Below are 19,708 nucleotides of genomic sequence, written 5' to 3'. Positions count from 1 at the left end.
AGTATGGTCACTACGCGAAGGATTGCAACTCTGACAAATGTTATAACTGTGGTAAAGTGGGGCATTTTACAAAAGATTGTCGAGCCGATAAAAAGGTGGAAGAAACAATCAACCTAGCCTTGGAAGATGAAGCGAATGAAGGCTTTCTCTTGATGGCTCAAAATGAATTCAACATCAACAATGACACTCTGTGGTACCTCGACTCGGGCGCAAGCAACCATATGTGTGGTCACAAGTACCTATTCAAAGAGATGAAAAAGATTGAAGATGGTCATGTGTCTTTTGGAGATGCATCAAAAGTGGAGGTCAAAGGCCGAGGTACGATTTGTTACTTACAAAAGGATGGCTTGATAGGGTCAATCCAAGATGTTTTTTATGTACCAGATCTCAAGACAAACATTTTGAGTATGGGGCAACTCACAGAGAAAGGTTACTCGGCACTTTTGAAAGATCGGATACTACACTTGAAGGACAAGCAAGGGCGTATAGTTGCTCGAGTCGAGATGGGCAAAAATCGGATGTACAAACTAAATTTGAGAAGCGTGCGAGAAAAATGTTTGCGAATCGACGTAGAAGACAAAGCATCACTGTGGCATCTTCGCTTTGGTCACTTACATCATGGTGGTCTAAAAGAGTTAGCAAAGAAGAACATGGTGCACGGGCTGCCGGATATAGATTATGAGGGCAAATTTTGTGAAGAATGTGTGCTTGGCAAGCAATCGAGAACCTCATTTCAAAAGAAGGCAGAATATCGAGCTAAACACCCTCTCGAGTTGATTTATACCGACATATGTGGACCAATCACCCCCGAATCTTTCAGCAGTAAAAGGTATTTCATTTCCTTTATCGATGATTTCTCACGAAAAACTTGGGTTCATTTTTTGAAAGAAAAATCCGAGGCATTTGAGGTGTTCAAAAAGTTCAAAGTGATGGTGGAGAAGGCAACTGGTAGACACATCAAAGCCGTACGATCCGATAGAGGTGGCGAGCATACTTCGACAGCTTTCATGGAGTATTGCGAGGAGCAAGGCATAAGGAGATTTCTAACTGCACTATACTCTCCTCAACAAAACGGTGTGGCCGAGAGGAAGAACCGGACCATTCTCGACATGGTTCGATCAATGCTCAAGAGCAAGAAGATGCCGAAGGAATTCTGGGCAGAAGCCGTGCAATGTGCCATCTATGTACAAAATCGATGTCCACATGTAAAGTTAGATGATCAAACACCACAAGAGGCATGGAGCGGACAAAAGCCGACAGTTTCTCATCTCAAAGTGTTCGGTAGTGTTGCTTATGCACACGTACCGGATCAACGAAGAACGAAGCTCGAAGACAAAAGTAAAAAGTATATTTTTATTGGGTATGATGAGAAGACAAAAGGGTACAAGCTATTCGATCCGATAAGCAAGAAGGTGATGGTGAGTCGTGATGTGCGAATAAACGAAGCAAGCGAGTGGGACTGGAACAATTCGACAGAGGCTATCATCGAAGTTGGAGAATCATCAATCGTTTCACCAAAAAGCATACCAACAAACTCTGAAACTACCGATGATGAAGATGAACCAAGACAACCCAAAATACGAAGTTTACAAGATTTGTATGATTCGACAAATGAATTAAACCTTGTATGTCTTTTGGCAGATGCTGAAAATATCAGCTTTGAAGAGGCGTTGCGGGACAAGAAGTGGCGAACTGCCATGAACGAGGAGATTGAAGCGATTGACCGTAACAACACATGGGAGCTAGCAGAATTGCCGAAAGGAAGTCAGCCTATTGGTGTGAAGTGGGTGTTCAAGAAAAAGATGAATGCTCAAGGCGAGATAGAACGATACAAAGCGCGACTTGTTGCGAAAGGATACAAGCAAAAGGCAGGAATCGACTATGACGAGGTGTTTGCTCCTGTTGCAAGAATGGAGACAATTCGATTACTCATTTCACAAGCTGCTCAATTCAAATGGCCGATATTTCAAATGGATGTCAAGTCGGCATTCTTGAATGGTGTGCTTGAAGAAGATATCTACATCGAACAACCACCCGGGTACATAAAAGTCGAAGAAGATAAAAAGGTGTTAAAATTGAAGAAGGCTCTTTACGGGTTGAAGCAAGCACCACGGGCATGGAATACATGTATCGATACATATTTCATGGAGAACGGGTTCAAGAAATGTCCCTACGAGCATGCCCTTTACGCAAAGAAGAATGGAGGTAACGTGTTATTTGTTGCTCTTTATGTTGATGATCTCATTTTTATGGGTAACAATGATGAGATGATAGAAGAGTTTAAGGGCACAATGACACGGGAATTTGAGATGACAGATTTGGGCTTAATGAAGTTTTTTCTTGGTTTGGAGGTTAGACAAGTAGAGACAGGTATTTTTGTATCGCAGGAGACATATGCAAAAGAGATTTTGAAGAAATACAATATGGAAAATTGCAACCCGGTATCAACACCAATGGAACCAGGTGCAAAATTATCAAAGTTCGATGGAGGGGAACGTGTCGATGCGAGTAGATACCGGAGTTTGGTAGGAAGCCTTCGATATCTCACATGCACAAGGCCGGATCTTTCGTTAAGTGTCGGCATTGTAAGTCGGTTCATGGAGGAGCCGATTTATTCACATTGGAAGGCGTTGAAGCAAATCCTACGATACATCCAAGGAACAGTGTCACTCGGGTTGTTCTACTCGAAAGCAGAAGATTACAAATTGGTTGGGTACTCCGACAGCGATTGGTGCGGAGACATAGACGATCGGAAAAGCACATCGGGATATGTGTTTTTTATGGGAGATACTGCGTTTACTTGGCTTTCAAAGAAGCAGCCGATCGTGACGCTCTCGACGTGTGAAGCAGAATATGTGGCAGCATCTTGGTGTGTATGTCATGCGATATGGCTTAGAAATTTATTGAGCAAGATGGAGCTAAAGCAACTAGGTGTAACTGTGATTCATGTTGATAACAAATCAGCAATTGAGTTGGCAAAGAACCCAGTGAACCATGAAAGAAGAAAACACATCGATGTTCGTTTTCACTTTATCCGAGATCATGTGAAGGAAGGAAGTGTGGAATTGGTGCATGTGGCAAGTCAGGATCAAGTTGCGGATATCTTCACAAAACCGCTACCGAAAGTACTTCTTGACAAATGCAAGAAGATGATTGGCATGATGGATGGTAGAAACATTTAAGTTTAAGGGGGAGTTTTGTTGAATAAACTTAAATGTAATCCTTAATGTTTTTCTTTAAATTTAGAAGTTAATGGGAAAATAAAAGGTCTATGAGTTTTAGTAGGTGAAAGGCCAAGGGGTGATATAGGAGTTAATTGTCTTTTATGAGTTTTAATAGAATTTATTTTTTGTTTTTGGAAGAGTAGTACCTAGTGCCTATATAAAGGACCTTGTTGATTTCATTTAAATACAACAAAAAGAAATACAAAATCACTTGAAAATAGTATAGTAGTTGTGGGTTAATTTGTTTTCTATTTTTTCAAATCTAATGAGAAGAGCGCCAACTCAAAAGACAATGATGTCAAGATGACTGACGCGAAGGTGACTAGACTTATCAGCGGGAACTGCTGATCTGAATAGATATTCTGAATAATTGTGATTAAAGATGTTTTTATATGTTTTGCATACAGGGGTCATCTGATGCAAGTGGAGAATCGTCTGTGACTACATCTACAGAAGGTACAAACCCCCGTGACCATAGTTTGTTGAAAGTTGTCCTAAACTGGTTTACACGAGTTCTGTGGCTACCAGTGTTTTAAAAAACGGTCCGCGACCGCGATATAGCGGTTTTGCTGCCGTTCGAGTTACCCGCGAAGGCCGTAATAGCGCCCGCAACGGTCGCAATCACGGTAAATTCGAAATAACCGAAAACACGACCGCGACCGCAATTTAAAACCCTGGACTGGCTACGGTTCTTTGCTTTCTTGAAATACTTGTATCTGACATTTTTGGACTGGAATACTGGGATATTACCCTCAAATACATGGTGAAATTTTGAAGAAATTGAAAAACATTTTGGACACATACACACTATATTCACACTCGAGTTCAAGTATTTTCATGGTTATCAAAACCGGACTGGACCGACCGGTTCAACCGGTTGAACCGTAAACCGGTGGCCTGTCCGGTTCGGTTACCACACAAAACCCGACTAGCAATGAACTGACTGAAAATCGGTAAAATCGGGGTGAACCAACTGAAAACCGACAAAACCGGTTTGAACCGCCGGTTCACTTTTTTTCTTTAAAAAAAATTAAACCAAACGACGTCATTTGTTCAACGAGCCAAGTCAAATTCGAGTATTGCTGAGCTCGACTCGAACTCGAAAACTTTAAAAGTAAGCTCAACTCGACTAAAAACTCACGAGCTAAAAATTATCAAGTTCAACTTGAACTCGAAATATAATATTAAAACTTGAACTCGAAAAGGCTTGAACTCAAAAGAAATTATTAGAAGTTCGATTGAAGCCTAAAATTTGAGCTCAATTGAAGTAAAAGAATAGTTCGCTCTGTGCTCACCAAAAGGCTCAATGATTTTGAATGTCAAATTACCTCTATTATTTATAGAAGTAAGTTGGGATGCTCTTCTATGTTTCTTAGCCATGTGGGATTGTTTTGTTCTCATATTTTTACTCTTTAAACTTTTGGGATGCTATTATATGTTTCTTAGCCATGTGAGATTGTTTTTTTTTTAAAAAATTAAACCAAATGACATCATTTGTTATGATTTTTTTAAGCCTCAATTTTTTTTATTATAGTTATATAATTATATTTATTATTTAATATGTTTTACCTTAAATATTATGTTGTAGTTGATTTGAATCATTTTGTTTGACTTGATTTTATGGTTTTTAATTTATATATATTATGACTTGTGATATTTTTATACCTTTTAATATTGTAAACTTAAAACAAGTGTTACATATATATTAATATTGCTTTGAATATTATGTAAAATTAAAAAAATATTATTTTATATAAAATCCGGTTCAACCGCGGTTGAACCCGGTTGAACCAGAGAACCAGTACCTTCACCGGTTCAATATCCGGTCCGATTTTAAAAACATTGAGTATTTTGCAGTTTGTTCTCTAAATACATATTATCAAATGGCTGCAATGAATGCAGTTCTTGTAAATGGATATCCGAATTTTGATGAATAAAATTTTTCTTTTTAAAGCTCATTTCACGGGGACAAGTTTCCTAGAATATTGTTTTCAAGTGGCTATGTTTGATAATTTTTCAATTCCTTGTAGCTGTAGTGAACCTTTTGAATAACAAAGTCAAATTGTTACGAATTAGGATGAAGAATTGAGATTTCAGAAAAGGATAGAAAAGAATTTAGGAGAAAAGGTGTTCATTCATTCATAAAAGATGATTCCAATGGAATCAGGTACAATTTTATATAATTACAAGTACCCAGCTGGCATGTACTGGAAATCTAACAAAATAACTAATTTATGCTGACTCATGCAGGTTCATAAGCATTGGGCATCTCAGCAGATTACCACCCGAGGCCCACCATTAACTAGGCCCGTGTTTTGCCTCAGCAGACCCAAGCTCCTCCTCAACTCTGGCCCCAACGGTAATTTTCTCATTTTTCTCCCCAACCTTCTCATTTCTCAATTCTTCCCCGTTCCAAATCCCTAACTGAGATAATTTCTTCCCAATTTCCCCTTTTTTCTAACCCTAATTCCTGTTCCATCATGACAATACCCCCTCCACCAAAGGATCCTTGTCCCCAAGGATCGAAATCTGGAAACTGTGTCTTCAGCACCGAATAATCTTCCCAAGTTGCTTCTGCTGGCCCCATGTTCGTCCATTGAATGAGGAGCTGTGTGACTGCTTAGTTATGGCGTTTGACGATTCGCTTATTCAAGACAATGGCTGGATAAACCTTTAATTGACCATCATTCGTGATATCTGGAGGATCAATGGAAGGTACTCGTCTTTTTTCAACCTTTCTTTTTTATAAACTGATATGAAAGATAGGATGCAGTTTCGAGTTTGATGGTAATTGTAACCTATATGCCACTTGACCAATTCGCTGTTGTATTTTGTAGGGACCAAAGTATCTCACAGCCAACTTCAAATTCTTCCTTAAAGTTAGAAAGGTCTGTCTGTAGGGTTGAAGCTTCAGGTAAACCTCATCTCCAACATTAAACTCTCTGTCTGTTCTATATATATCAGCCATCTGTTTCATACGATTACTGGCCTTACTTAATTGCTTCTTTAACAACGTATTTAATTGATCAGGTTGATGCATCATATCTTGAACTGCCCCAACCTTAGACTCTCCTGACCAGTTTAAAGTAGGAGGCTTATAACCATAGAGTGCCTCAAATGGGGTCATTCCCAAGGTAGTGTGGTAATTAGTATTATACCACCACTCTGCTTGAGGTAGCCACTTGGACCATGAATTTGGTTTGACAAAACACATCCATATAAGATACATCTCTAGGCACTAATTAAGCCTTTCTGTTTGTCCATCCGTTTCTAGATGATATGCAGCATTGAAAAAAGTAGTTGTACCTAATTGCTTCAATAATTCTTGCCAAAAGAAACTAGTAAAAGTCTCGTCTCTGTCTGAGATAACAACTTTAGGAGGTCCATGGAATTTGTAGACTTGATCCAAATAAATCTTGGCAATTTCTACCACTGTATAAGGATGTGACAGTGGTAAGAAATGAGCATATTTTGTAAATTTATCTATCACCACTAGGATGCATGTGTGTTTCATAGAAGCTGGTAGACCTTCAATGAAGTCCATTGTAATGACTCCCTAAGCATTATTTTTACCCGGAATAGGCTATAACAAACCTGGCTTAGCAATGTGTTCAATCTTAGTCCATTGACAGACTTCACATTGTTGCACAAGTTGTTGTATCCTAGTTTTCATTCTAGGCCAGAAAAAATAGGACCTGATTCTTTGATAGGTAGCTTGAATACCTGAATGTCCTCCTAATGCTGAGTCATGTAAAGCCAGAATAATCTTCTCTTAGATCCCCCTTACTGCCCACATATACTTTATTCTTGAAATACAACACTCCTTGAACAAATTTTCAGTCTTCTATAGCATCTGATTGAAGAACCAAAATAGGCAGGTTCTCTTGTGCAATGACATCATCCTCATAACTCTGTTCAATGTCCTATATCCAAGTAGGAGTGATAATTGTTATGCCCATTTGTAAAAATTCTCCCCCTTTAGCATTTTTGTTCAAATCCGAATTTAATGGAATTTGAATTATTTTTGAAACCTTTTTCAAACTTTGAATAAATTCAATTCAAGTCCAAAAACATTTTGCCTTTAAATTTGTTATATCGAAACATAATTCAACAATCTCCCCCTTTTTTGAAATAACAAAACATTTGAAAAATTATTTCTGGCAAAACTCCCCTTAATAAAATGTTTAAAGAAAAAGATACCAATTGTTAACAAAATGATATGAATTGTTACTAATTTTTTTGAAAAAATATATGAAAATGTTAAGCTCCCCCTTTTTCACTAAGAAATTGAATTTTTCAAACCAAACTTCTCCCCCTTTTTGTTATATAAAAAATAATTCAATCTTTGAAGTTCAAAATAACTTTGGAGAGTAAGTAGTAAATTTGACATTTTAAAACTTATTTGAAAAATCAAAGCTCCCCCTCAATAAATGCATTCCAAACAAAATTTAGCTTTAAGAACATGACACTTAAACAAAATTGAATTTCAACAAAGAATAACAAACATGTTAGTAGTACATGAAATTCAATATATCCAAGTCTAAAATACTTTATGCAATATTAATTATTGAAATTAAGTGCATATGCATAAATTTTTCCAAAAATGTTATGCATTTGAAAATTTTGATATCAATTGTTAGAGAGATATCACATGCATAAACATTTAAATTTAGGTCAAAAATTTAAAATTTGTAAAATCAAAGTTTTTGAAAAATTGATATCAATTGTTAGAGAGATATCATTTGCATTAAAACCAATTTTGACCAAAATTTTATTATGATGAACTAAAAATAAAAAAAATCATTAAAAATTTAAAATGTTCATCATAATCTTTTTTTAACATACATGAGATTAAAAACAATGCATAATCATTTAAAATCAAAACTCACATGCATAAATCCTACGAGCAACCAAATAACTAAAATTAAAAACATTAAGCTTAGAGGTTACTCATTCATTTTCATGTGTGGCTAGAGTATCTTGAATATCATCATTTTCATCACCATTGCTCCCACACACCTACAAGAGACATTTAAGTAGATTTAGGTATCCAAATTGCTTTGGATCCTTGAACGTTAGTTTCAATGCCCCTTGTTCCTTTCGGAACCCATAATTGTCTAATTTTAAAACTTTTTCCTTTCTTCAAAGGAAAAGTATGTTCCATATGACCATGATAATTGCAATGTGAGCATTTTTCCATATTTAAACATAATAGGTTGTTTTTAGAAATTAATTTTTTTTCTTTTATTAAGCTTTCAAGCTTAACTCCTAACTCAAAATTTTCTTTTTCTAAATCATTTATTTTGATTTTTGAAAGCTCTAAATTATTTTTCAAAATTTCATTTTTATTTTCAAAATCAACTTTTGCTTTCAAAATCAAATTATCTTTAACTTTGAGTTTTGAAATTAATTTCATATATTTGGAATTCATGGTCTTAAATCCCAAATACAACCTATTATAAGCATCTTGTAACTCATTAAAAGTAAATGAATTAAATTCATTTGAGTTAGAAGATACCTCGAATTCTTATTGAGTGGTAATGAGGCATAGGTTGACTACTTCATCTTCATCATTGGAATCATCTTCATCACTCCAAGATGCAACAAATGCCTTCTTCCCCTTTTTCTTTAGAAGAGGACATTCATACTTGACATGCCCCTTTCTTTGACAATTGAAACATACCGAGGGACTCTTCTTCTTGGTTGATTCATGTTTCCCTTCCTTGGAAATCATGAATCTCTTGAGTTCCTTCAAGAGCTTGACCATCTCTTCTTCTTGTTCATCATCGTCTTCATCCACCTCATCACTTGAATCTTGATAGCTTTCATTGGTGGATTTGAAGGCAATGCCTACCTCCTCCTTCTCATTCTTCTTGTTTTTCTTCTCTTCCCTTTCTTCATCTTCCTTCACCATCATCTCATGAGTGAGAAGGGAACCAATTAGCTTGTCGAGAGTGAAAGACTTTAGGTTTCTTGCTTCGATAATGTCGTATTCTTTGATTGTCATTCATTTGGAAGAGAGTAGATCATTTTCCTCACAAGCTTCTCATTTGAGATTACTTCTCCATATCCCTTAAGACCGTTGACAATCACGGAAAATCTATCCGCCATAGCTTTGATGTCTTCATCGGGTTTCATCTTGAAGTTCTCGTAGCTATGGTTGAGAAGACTTTTCTTTGATTCATTCACTTCGTCGGTTCCTTCATGAGTGACTTGGAGCTTATCCCAAATCACTTTGGAACTGGAACAAGATGAGATTCTTCCATATTCATTTGGGCCTAAAGCACATAATAAGATATGCATAGCCTTAGAATTAAGCTGAAAATTTTTCTGCTCATCTCTACTCCAATCGTTGTACTTGCCGGGTGGAGAGGAGTAACCGTCCATGATTGAGTTCCAAGCTCCTAGATTGTAGGATTGAATAAAGTATATCATCTTATTCTTCCAATGTGCATAATTTGCTCCATTGAAGAAGGGTGGCTTGTTGACCGGTTGTGAATAGAGATGCACATAGCCGGATTTAAATCCGATCCGATTTTTTCACCAAGCCAAAAAACCGGTTTATAAAAAAAATGGTTCGGATCATAACCGGTTAGAGGGCCGGATGATGTAACCGATTTCGGTTTGAAAAAAACTGGTTTTTAATCCAGTAAAAAATCCGGTCATCCAATTTTTTCCTAAACCGGTTATACTATCCGGTTTTAAAATATCCGATCCGATTTAAAAAAAAAACTGATTTTTCCTAAATCCGGTTTCGGATATTTTTTGCGCAAAATCGGATATTCTTCAAGATAATAAGCACCGGAGGAAAAAGTCATTTATTTGTCGGTTGCGTAGGAAATTGGTAGAGCTTCTTCGAGGATCGTCTCAAGGTGGTTAAACCTTCTTAACGAGTTAGGCTCTGATGCCAATTGTTGGGATTTTCGAAAGCTCGAATCGACAACCAGAACGGTTTGCTAAGAGGGCTCGAAAAGGTTTTGTGTTTAGGGAGTAAGGAGATTGAAAGATAGAGAATTGTACATCAATTTATAGTGGTTTGACTTTCTCAACCAAAGTCTACGTCCACTACCTTAGCTCCTCACCAAGGATTTTCCAACAAATTCACTAATTTGTTCTTTCTTTTTAGGACAAAGAGATAACCTTACAACTCCCTAGTTTTTCCGGGCTAAACTAGAACCTTTTCCTTAAGTTTTACATGGGATAAGCTAGAACCTTTCCCCTTTTCCTTAAATTTTGATATCAATTGTTAGAGAGATATCACATGCATAAACATTTAAATTTAGGTCAAAAATTTAAAATTTGTAAAATCAAAGTTTTTGAAAAATTGATATCAATTGTTAGAGAGATATCATTTGCATTAAAACCAATTTTGACCAAAATTTTATTATGATGAACTAAAAATAAAAAAAATCATTAAAAATTTAAAATGTTCATCATAACCCTTTTTTTAACATACATGAGATTAAAAACAATGCATAATCATTTAAAATCAAAACTCATGCATGCATAAATCCTATGAGCAACCAAATAACTAAAATTATAAACATTAAGCTTAGAGGTTACCCATTCCTTTTCATGTGTGGCTAGAGCATCTTGAATATCATCATTTTCATCACCATTGCTCCCACACACCTACAAGAGACATTTAAGTAGATTTGGGTATCCAAATTGCTTTGGATCCTTGAACGTTAGTTTCAATGCCCCTTGTTCCTTTCGGAACCCATACTTGTCTAATTTTAAAACGTTTTCATTTCTTCAAAGGACAAGTATGTCCCATATGACCATGATAATGGCAATGTGAGCATTTTGCCATATTTAAACATAATAGGTTGTTTTTAGAAATTAATTTTCTTTTTCTTTTATTAAGCTTTCAAGCTTAACTCCTAACTCAAAATTTTCTTTTTCTAAATCATTTATTTTGATTTTTGAAAGCTCTAAATTATTTTTCAAAATTTCATTTTTATTTTCAAAATCAACTTTTGCTTTCAAAATCAAATTATCTTTAATTTTGAGTTTTGAAATTAATTTCATATATTTGGAATTCATGGTCTCAAATCCCAAATACAACCTATTATAAGCATCTTGTAACTCATCAAAAGTAAATGAATTAAATTTATTTGAGTTAGAAGATACATCGAATTCTTCTTGAGTGGTCATGAGGCATAGGTTGACTACTTCATCTTCATCATTGGAATCATCTTCATCACTCCAAGATGCAACAAATGCCTTCTTCCCCTTTTTCTTTAGAAGAGGACATTCATACTTGACATGCCCCTTTCTTTGACAATTGAAACATACCGGGGGACTCTTCTTTTTAGTTGATTCATGTTTCTCTTCCTTGGAAATCATGAATCTCTTGAGTTCCTTCAAGAACTTGACCATCTCTTCTTCTTATTCATCATCGTCTTCATCCACCTCATCAGTTTAATCTTGATAGCTTTCATTGGTGGATTTGAAGGCAATGCCTACCTCCTCCTTCTCCTTCTTTTTTTATATTCTCTTCCCTTTCTTCATATTCCTTCACCATCATCTCATGAGTGAGAAGGGAACCAATTAGCTAGACGAGAGTGAGAGACTTTAGGTTTCTTGCTTCGATAATAGCCGTCTTCTTTGATTGTCATTCCTTTGGAAGAGAGTAGATCATCTTCCTCACAAGCTTCTCATTTGAGATTACTTCTCCATATTCCTTGAGACCGTTGACAATCACGACAAATCTATCCGTCATAGCTTTGATGTCTTTATCGGGTTTTATATTGAAGTTCTCGTAGCTATAGTTGAGAAGACTTTTCTTTGATTCCCTCACTTCGTCGGTTCCTTCATGAGTGACTTGGAGCTTATCCCAAATCACTTTGGCACTGGAACAAGATGAGATTCTTCCATATTCATTTGGGCCTAAAGCACATAATAGGATATGTATAGCCTTAGAATTAAGTTGAAAATTTTTCTGCTCTTCTCTACTCCAATCGTTGTACTTGTCGGGTGGAGAGGAGTAACCATCCATGATTGAGTTCCAAGCTCCTAGATTGTAGGATTGAATAAAGTACATCATCTTATTCTTCCAATGTGCATAATTTGCTCAATTGAAGAAGGGTGGCTTGTTGACCGGTTGTGAATCCATAATAGGATATTCTTCAAGATAATAAGCACCGGAGGAAAAAGTCATTTCTTTTTCGGTTTCGTCATAAATTGGTAGAGCTTCTTCGAGGATCGTCTCAAGGTGGTTAAACCTTCTTAACGAGTTAGGCTCTTATGCTAATTTTTGGGATTTTCGGAAGCTCGAATCGACTACCGGAACGGTTTGTAAAGAGGGGTCGGAACGGTTTTGTGTTTAGGGAGTATGGAGATTGAAAGATAGAGAATTGCACAACGATTTATAGTGGTTCGACTTTCTCAACCAAAGTCTACGTCCACTACATTAGCTCCTCACCGAGGATTTTCCAAAAAATTTACTAATTTGTTCTTTCTTTTGAGGACAAAGAGATAACCTTACAACTCCCTAGTTTTTCCGAGCTAAACTAGAACCTTTTCCCTAGCTTTTACACGGGATAAACTATAACATTTCCCCTTTATAAAATGATAAAAAATGTAAACAAGAAAACCTCTCTAAGGTAGGTGTTTACAAGATTGAGCTCACAAGAACAAAATATTTACAAGAGAAAGATGAAATAAGAATGAAAAACTCTTCTCTCGCGTTTGATTGCTTGGATAGTTGTTCTCTTACTTCTTCAAGTGTCCTTAGCTTGTATTTATAGCTTGGAATGTGTTTGATGTTGTATATAGCCGTTGGGGATATTTTGGAGCCGTTTGGGGATGATTGTTATACTCAAAAAGGCTGCCCATAACATGGTGCATCGGTGCACTAACATGGTGCATCGATACCCCTTCATTAAATTCAAATAAACTAGTTGTTACTAGCCGTTGCAGCCTTGGTGCATGGATGCACAGCAGGGTGCATCGATGCACTAATTGCATTCGAAATGGAGTGCATGGATGCACTACATGGTGCATCGATGAACTAGTGGCAGGTGCATGGATGCACTACATGATGCATCGATGCACTAGTGACAGGTGCATGGATGCACTGCAGGGGTGCATAGATGTACTTTGACACCCTTTAGCATTTTTGCTCAAATCCGAATTTAATGGACTTTGAATTATTTTTGAAATCTTTTTAAAACTTTGAATAAATTCAATTCAAGTCCAAAAACATTTTCCTTTAAATTTGTTATATCGAAACATAATTTAACAAAATTGTTAGATATTCATTTTCATAGATTGATAGGTCTGCATGCTTTGGTCCAAGAGCCTTACTGAGATAAGCTATAGGCCTTCCTTCATGAGATAGCACTGCTCTAATTCCCTTTGAGCTAGCATCTGTTTCCAAAAAATTTCTTCTTAAAATTAGGTAAGACCAGAACTGGGGCTTTACACATAACTTGTTTCAATTCCTCAAATGCTGCCATTGCTTCATGAGTCCAATAAAATCCATCTTTCTTGAGCATATTAGTCAAAGGTTTACTCAGCTCTCCATATCCTTTAATGAATTTTCTATAATATCCTGTCAAACCTAAGAAACCCCCTCAAGGCTTTCAAATTCTTAGGCAAAGGCCATTGCTGCATGGCTTGAGTCTTAGCAAGATCAGTAACCACTCCCTGTGCTGAAATCACATGCCCCAAATATTCCACTTGCTTTTGTCCAAAAAAGCATTTGCTCCTTTTAGCATATAACTTATGTTTCAACAGAATATTTAAAACAATTCTTAGATGTTGTTCATGTTCTGTCAAGCTAGAGTTGTAAACTAAAATGACATCAAAGAACACTAGAACAAATCTTCTTAAATATTCATCAAATAAATCATTCATCAATTCTTGAAAAGTAGTTAGAGCATTAGTAAGTCCAAAGGGCATTACCTTAAATTTATAATGTTCTTGGTGAGTTCTAAAAGCAGTCTTGTGAATATTTTTTTTCTTTAATTCTGATTTGTCAATATCCAGACCTTAGATCACTTTTTAAGAAAAATGCAGCTCCATTAAGTTCATCTAGTAAATCTTCCACTATAGGAATAGGAAACTTGTTCTTGATGGTAGCATAATTAAGCTATATGTAATCTACTCAGAATCTCCAAGTTCCATCATTCTTCTTGATTAATAGGCAAGGAGAAGAAAAGAGCTTTGACTAACTTGAATGATAGAAGCTGATAGCATTTCAGCAATATGCTTTTCTACTTCATCCTTATGAGAGTGTGTAAACCTGTAGGGTCTGAGATTCAAAGGTTGAGAGTCTTGTTTTAGGACAATAGCATGGTCATGTTCCCTTCTTGGAGGCATTCCTTTAGGTTCTTCAAAAACTTCCTGAAATTATTCCAGTAAATTTTGAATTGATGGAGGAGTGTTACTTTCAGCAACTTCAGCACTCAACCAAAAAATTTCTCCACTCAATTCAGTATCCTTTTCTGCCAATTTCTGAAAATTCTCCTTTGATGGTTCTGACTAGGGGTAATTTCGGAGTTCCCTTAAAAACAACAACCCTCCATTCTTTCATAAAACTGATAGTCCTGGTCTTAAAGTTCATCAAAATGGGACTGAATTCCTTCATCTAATCCACACCAAGTACCATGTCACTGCCTCCCCAGGACAAGACTCTAAAATCATGTTGGAATTCATATCTTTGCATCTTCCAACTCACCTTATTACTCATAGCATTGTTGTATATTTTGTATCAATTAACTAATGTAATTACTAATGGTGGAGTGTTTACTAACTCCACTCCTTCCTTAGCCCACTTAGGAGTTACAAAACTATGAGTGCTTCCATTGTCTATCAGTATATTCACTGGTTTTCCCCTGATAAACCCTTCTATTCTCAAAGTGGTATGACCCACATTTCGTGTAATGACATTAATGGATATTTCCAAAGCTTCATTCTCTACTTCTTCCTTTTCTTCAGATTCTTCTTCAGTCATATCCTTTGTATCAGATTCTTCTTCTTCTTCCATGCAATTCAGCTACCTGGCCTTTCATTGATGTCCAGGGGTAAACTTTTCCCCACATTTAAAGTATAAATTATGAGATCTCACGTACACCACCAAGCTTTGCTTAACATTATTATTCAGGGAACTTGTTTTAGCCATCACACCAGTGTTCAAGTTCTTTGGTTGAGTATTCTGGGGTATGTAAGCAAAATTTATGGTAGGAACCTTATACTTTTTTGTCTCAATCTAATTTTCCAACTCATAAAGTTTGGCTTGCCTATATGTATCAGATAGAGTTTTAGGCTCCAACACCTTAACCTTGTGCTTAAGATCTTCCTTGAGGACACTAATAAAGCTGGAAACAAAATAATCTTCCCCTAAATGCATACTCTGTTGTAGCAAATAATGTTTCAATTCTTCAAAATTTTCTTGGTACTCTTCTACACTGCCCTTTTGCATTAACTTGTTAAACTCTTCAATAATGTCTGAAAAATTTCTATCACAGAACTTATGGCACAAGTCTGCCTCAAATTCATGCCATGTTACTCTATACTTCTTCATGATATAGCCATCAAACCAAGTCTTAGCCTTCCCCATTAGATACATGGCAACTACTTCCAATTTATACTTTTCTGGTATTCCAAACAAATTAAAAAACTTTTAACATTTCCTAATCCAACCTCTGAGATTGTTACCATCAAACATTGGTAGCTCCAATTTTGGTCTAGGTAACATAGAACTTGTGTTCCCAAAAGGGCTTTTAGAGTAATTTCTAGTGTTAACATGTTATTCTCCTCCCATTTTAATCTCACTAGAACTACCCATAGGATTTTCTTCTTGTAATTTCTGAGTAAAAGGTGGATGACCAGTAAACCCCACAGGTTTAGAAGCTAATATCACTGGTTCATTTGGTTGAAAAGTATACTTCTCATGCTTACCTTCATTTTTGTTTTGCTTTGCAGTTGCTGGTGGTTGACTCTTTTCTGACCGAGGTGAATCTTTTTCCTCAGCTGCCTGGTTGACCAGCTGTAGAATTCTCTGCAAATAGCTTCTGTTTTTAGTCATTCCCTCTTCCAATGTCTGTATCCTTCCTTCCAGCTCTGCTTTCTGCCCAGCCCACCAAGATGGTAAAGTCTCCTCCTTAATCTCCATTGCTTGTTATGGTACCTCTATGGTTCCAGTCTTTTGCATCCTTTTTATCTTACCCATCGTGTAAATTGTTTGGGATCACTAAATTCAGCTCTGATTACCAATTTGTTACGAATTATGATGAAGAATTGATATTTCAGAAAAGGATAGAAAAGAATTTAGGAGAAAAAGTGTTCATTCATTCATAAAAGATGATTCCAATGGAATCAAGTACAATTTTATATAATTACAAGTAGCTAGCTGGCATGCACTGGAAATCTAACAAAATAACTAATTCATGCTGACTCATGCAGGTTCATAAGCATTGGACATCTCAGCAGATTACCACTCGAGGCCCACCATTAACCATGCCCGTGTTTTGCCTCAACAGACCCAAGCTCCTCCTCAACTCTGGCCCCAACAGTAATTTTCTCATTTTTCTCATTTTTCTCCCCAGCCTTCTCATTTCTCAAATTTTCCCCGTTTCAAATCCCTAACTGAGATAATTTCTTCCAAATTTCCCCTTTTTCTAACCCTAATTCCTCTTCCATCATGACACAAATGTTCACCGTAGTAGTTATGAGAAGACGCACTTATATTCCAGAATACTCAACACTTTTGACATTAATTTCTGACTTTGTTTTTTAGGGATTCCCTCCGAGAAGGAAAACCATTTAACCGGGATTTATGATTTGGTTGTCGTGCTGACCCACAAGGGTCGAAGTGCTGATTCAGGACATTACGTTGCATGGGTCAAGCAAGAAAGTGGTCAGTTCCTAGGAATAATATGTTAGGGACTGTATTTCTTTGGCATGTATTTTATGTATATATTGTTTTACTAACTAATAATTATTGCTAATCACAAGGAAATGGATTGAGTTTGACGATGATAACCCTATTAGGCAGCGAGAAGAAGACATTGTTAAACTTTCTGGAGGAGGTAAATCTCAAACCTGAGTTTTTATGTAATTTTAACAAGTCTTGTGTAGAAAATAGAGGATGGTTTGGAACAAAGGAGAGAATGTATTCTCTGGAATTTTTCTCATTGAAATTGATTACATAGGTTAGGTTTTACAATAGGTATACAATTATAACTTAGAGTCCTATTAGAAGTTAATCTAACTAATATTCTATCTAATTTCTTAATTAAATAAGATGCATATTACAATGTAAAAAAAAATAAAACTCTAATAATAAAATCATAATCAAACTTTAATATATTCGGCTACAAGCCTCACTTCAACTATTGTTGGTGAGTATATATTGTAGAGTCCCATCTTGGATACGAGTTCATCGAAGTTTGCTCTTGGAAGGGCCTTGGTAAGGAAATCTGCAAGTTGTTTTTGTGTAGGGACGTAATTTAATTTAACTGAACCATCATACACCTTCTATGAGATGAAGTGTGTCGGTTTCCACATATTTGATTTTGTCATGGTAGACATTATTCTTGGCAATGCTGATAGCCAATCTGGTGTCACTTTGTACCTCAAACTGTCCATTGAAGTCTAATTCCAATTCTTTCAATAATTTGTGTATCCACACTCTTTTACAAATTCCAACTGCTAGTGCTCGAAATTCTGCTTGAGCACTGTTTCTTGACTCCACATTTTGTTTCTTCTTCATGTAATCAAATTTTCCCAGACGAATGAGCAATAACCAGTAACCACTCGTGGATTTTCTGTCAATTAACTCTCCAGCCCAGGTAGCATCAGAAAATTTCTATCTTCGTTCTCATTTTTCCTGAAAATCAATGTGTCCAGGTGTCATCTTGGCATACCTTAAAATTCTGTAGACTGCTTCAAGGTGCTCTTCTCTATGGTCATTCATATGTTGGTTCACGACGCTTACGGAAAAAGAAATATCTGATCTAGCTAGGGATAAATAAATTAACTTATCAACAAGCCTTTGATATTGATATTTGTTTACTTGAATTCCCATGTCATCCTTCCTTAATTTTTAAGTTCGACTAGCTTGCATTCCAACATACCAGTCTCAGCAATTAAATTTATTATGTACTTTCTTTGAGAGATCACGATTCTATTTTTTTATCTATAGCTACCTCCATTACCAGAAAATATTTGAGTGAACCAAGTTCTTTAGTTTCAAATTCAGAAGCCAAAAGACCCTTTAATTTTTTTGTTTTCTTTAGTGTCATCACCATTTATGATGATATCATCCACGTACACTATAAGAATAGTCTTCTTTTCTGAAGACATCTTCAAAAAGAGAGTGTGATCAGACTGACACTGTTTGTATCCATTTTTTTTTACCAAAGCTTTGGTAAATCTTTCAAAGCAAGCTCTTGGTGATTGCTTCAAGCAATACAAAGATTTCTTCAATTTACATACTTAGTGGTTGTTAGTATTTTTTTCAAGCCTGGGGGAATTTCCATGTAGACATCTTCTTCATGGTTTTCATTTAGGGAGACATTTTTAATGACTTACTGGAAGAGGGGCCAATCTTCATTTACCGCTACTAGCAACATTACTCGAACAATATTCAATTTTACAACCGATGCAAAGGTCTGTTGATAGTAAACTTCATCAGATTGTGTGAATCCTTTTTTCAGCAGCGTTGCCGTAAATCTTTTAACACTTTCATTCGAATTATATTTGATTGTAAATATTCATTTACTGCCCACTTGTCTTCTTTCTTGGAGGTAGATCAGTAAGGACCCATGTTTCATTTTGGTTTGTTCTACTGTTTTCTTTCACCGTGAATTTTACATAGCTTCTTGAGCTTGTATGATCTTTGGGATTTGAATTTTGTCAAGTGAAATGCTAAATGCTTTGAGTGATGACCTTAGTGTCCTATAAGCAATGTATCACTCTGAATAGGATAGCTTGTGCAGAGATGAAGACTCCATACTTGTATCAATTTCTGAGGCAGTAGGATCCAATTCTAGTTTTTAGCATGTTTTGAGCTGTGTAGTATTCTCTATTCTCATTTGGTCTCTCCCCCGTATAGACGCGATGGGATGTTGGTTAAGGAGTGTTGGAACTTGGAAGGTGTTTGTGTGGGATAAGAGGTTTTAAGGGTTTATATTATATTTCGGGCGTTAGGTGATTGGCACATGGCATACATCTGCATGTACAAGGCACGCACTGTTTCAATGTGATTTTTGGTTTATTATGAGCTCTACTTTTGGCATTGTTTTGCTTGGAACAAAGATTTTACGAAATGACTAAATAGATTTTACGAATATGTGTTGCAACTTTTTATGCTTTTTTTAATTATATTACTTTGATTGAATGTTTAAAATTGGCTTTTATCCGAATTTTACGTTTACAATATACTTAATTTTGGATCCTCCATCTCTTTCCAGATTCAATTTTCTGATTAACGTTTCCTTCAAAAGAACAAAAACAAAATGCTTGAGGTGCAT

General features: G+C 36.1%; 1 pseudogene; it reads left to right on the top strand.

The window, feature by feature from the left end:
• Nucleotides 1-19,491, top strand: part of LOC120126188 — a 28,402-nt pseudogene extending 8,911 nt beyond the window's left edge.
• The last annotated feature ends 217 nt before the right edge of the window (nucleotides 19,492-19,708 follow it).

Source organism: Hibiscus syriacus, unplaced genomic scaffold (genome assembly GCF_006381635.1).
Source record: "Hibiscus syriacus cultivar Baekdansim isolate YM2019G1 unplaced genomic scaffold, ASM638163v2 tig00110450_pilon, whole genome shotgun sequence".
Classification (NCBI taxonomy): domain Eukaryota; kingdom Viridiplantae; phylum Streptophyta; class Magnoliopsida; order Malvales; family Malvaceae; genus Hibiscus; species Hibiscus syriacus.
Note: the sequence above shows the minus strand (reverse complement) of the source record. Positions and strands in the feature narration are given on the sequence as shown.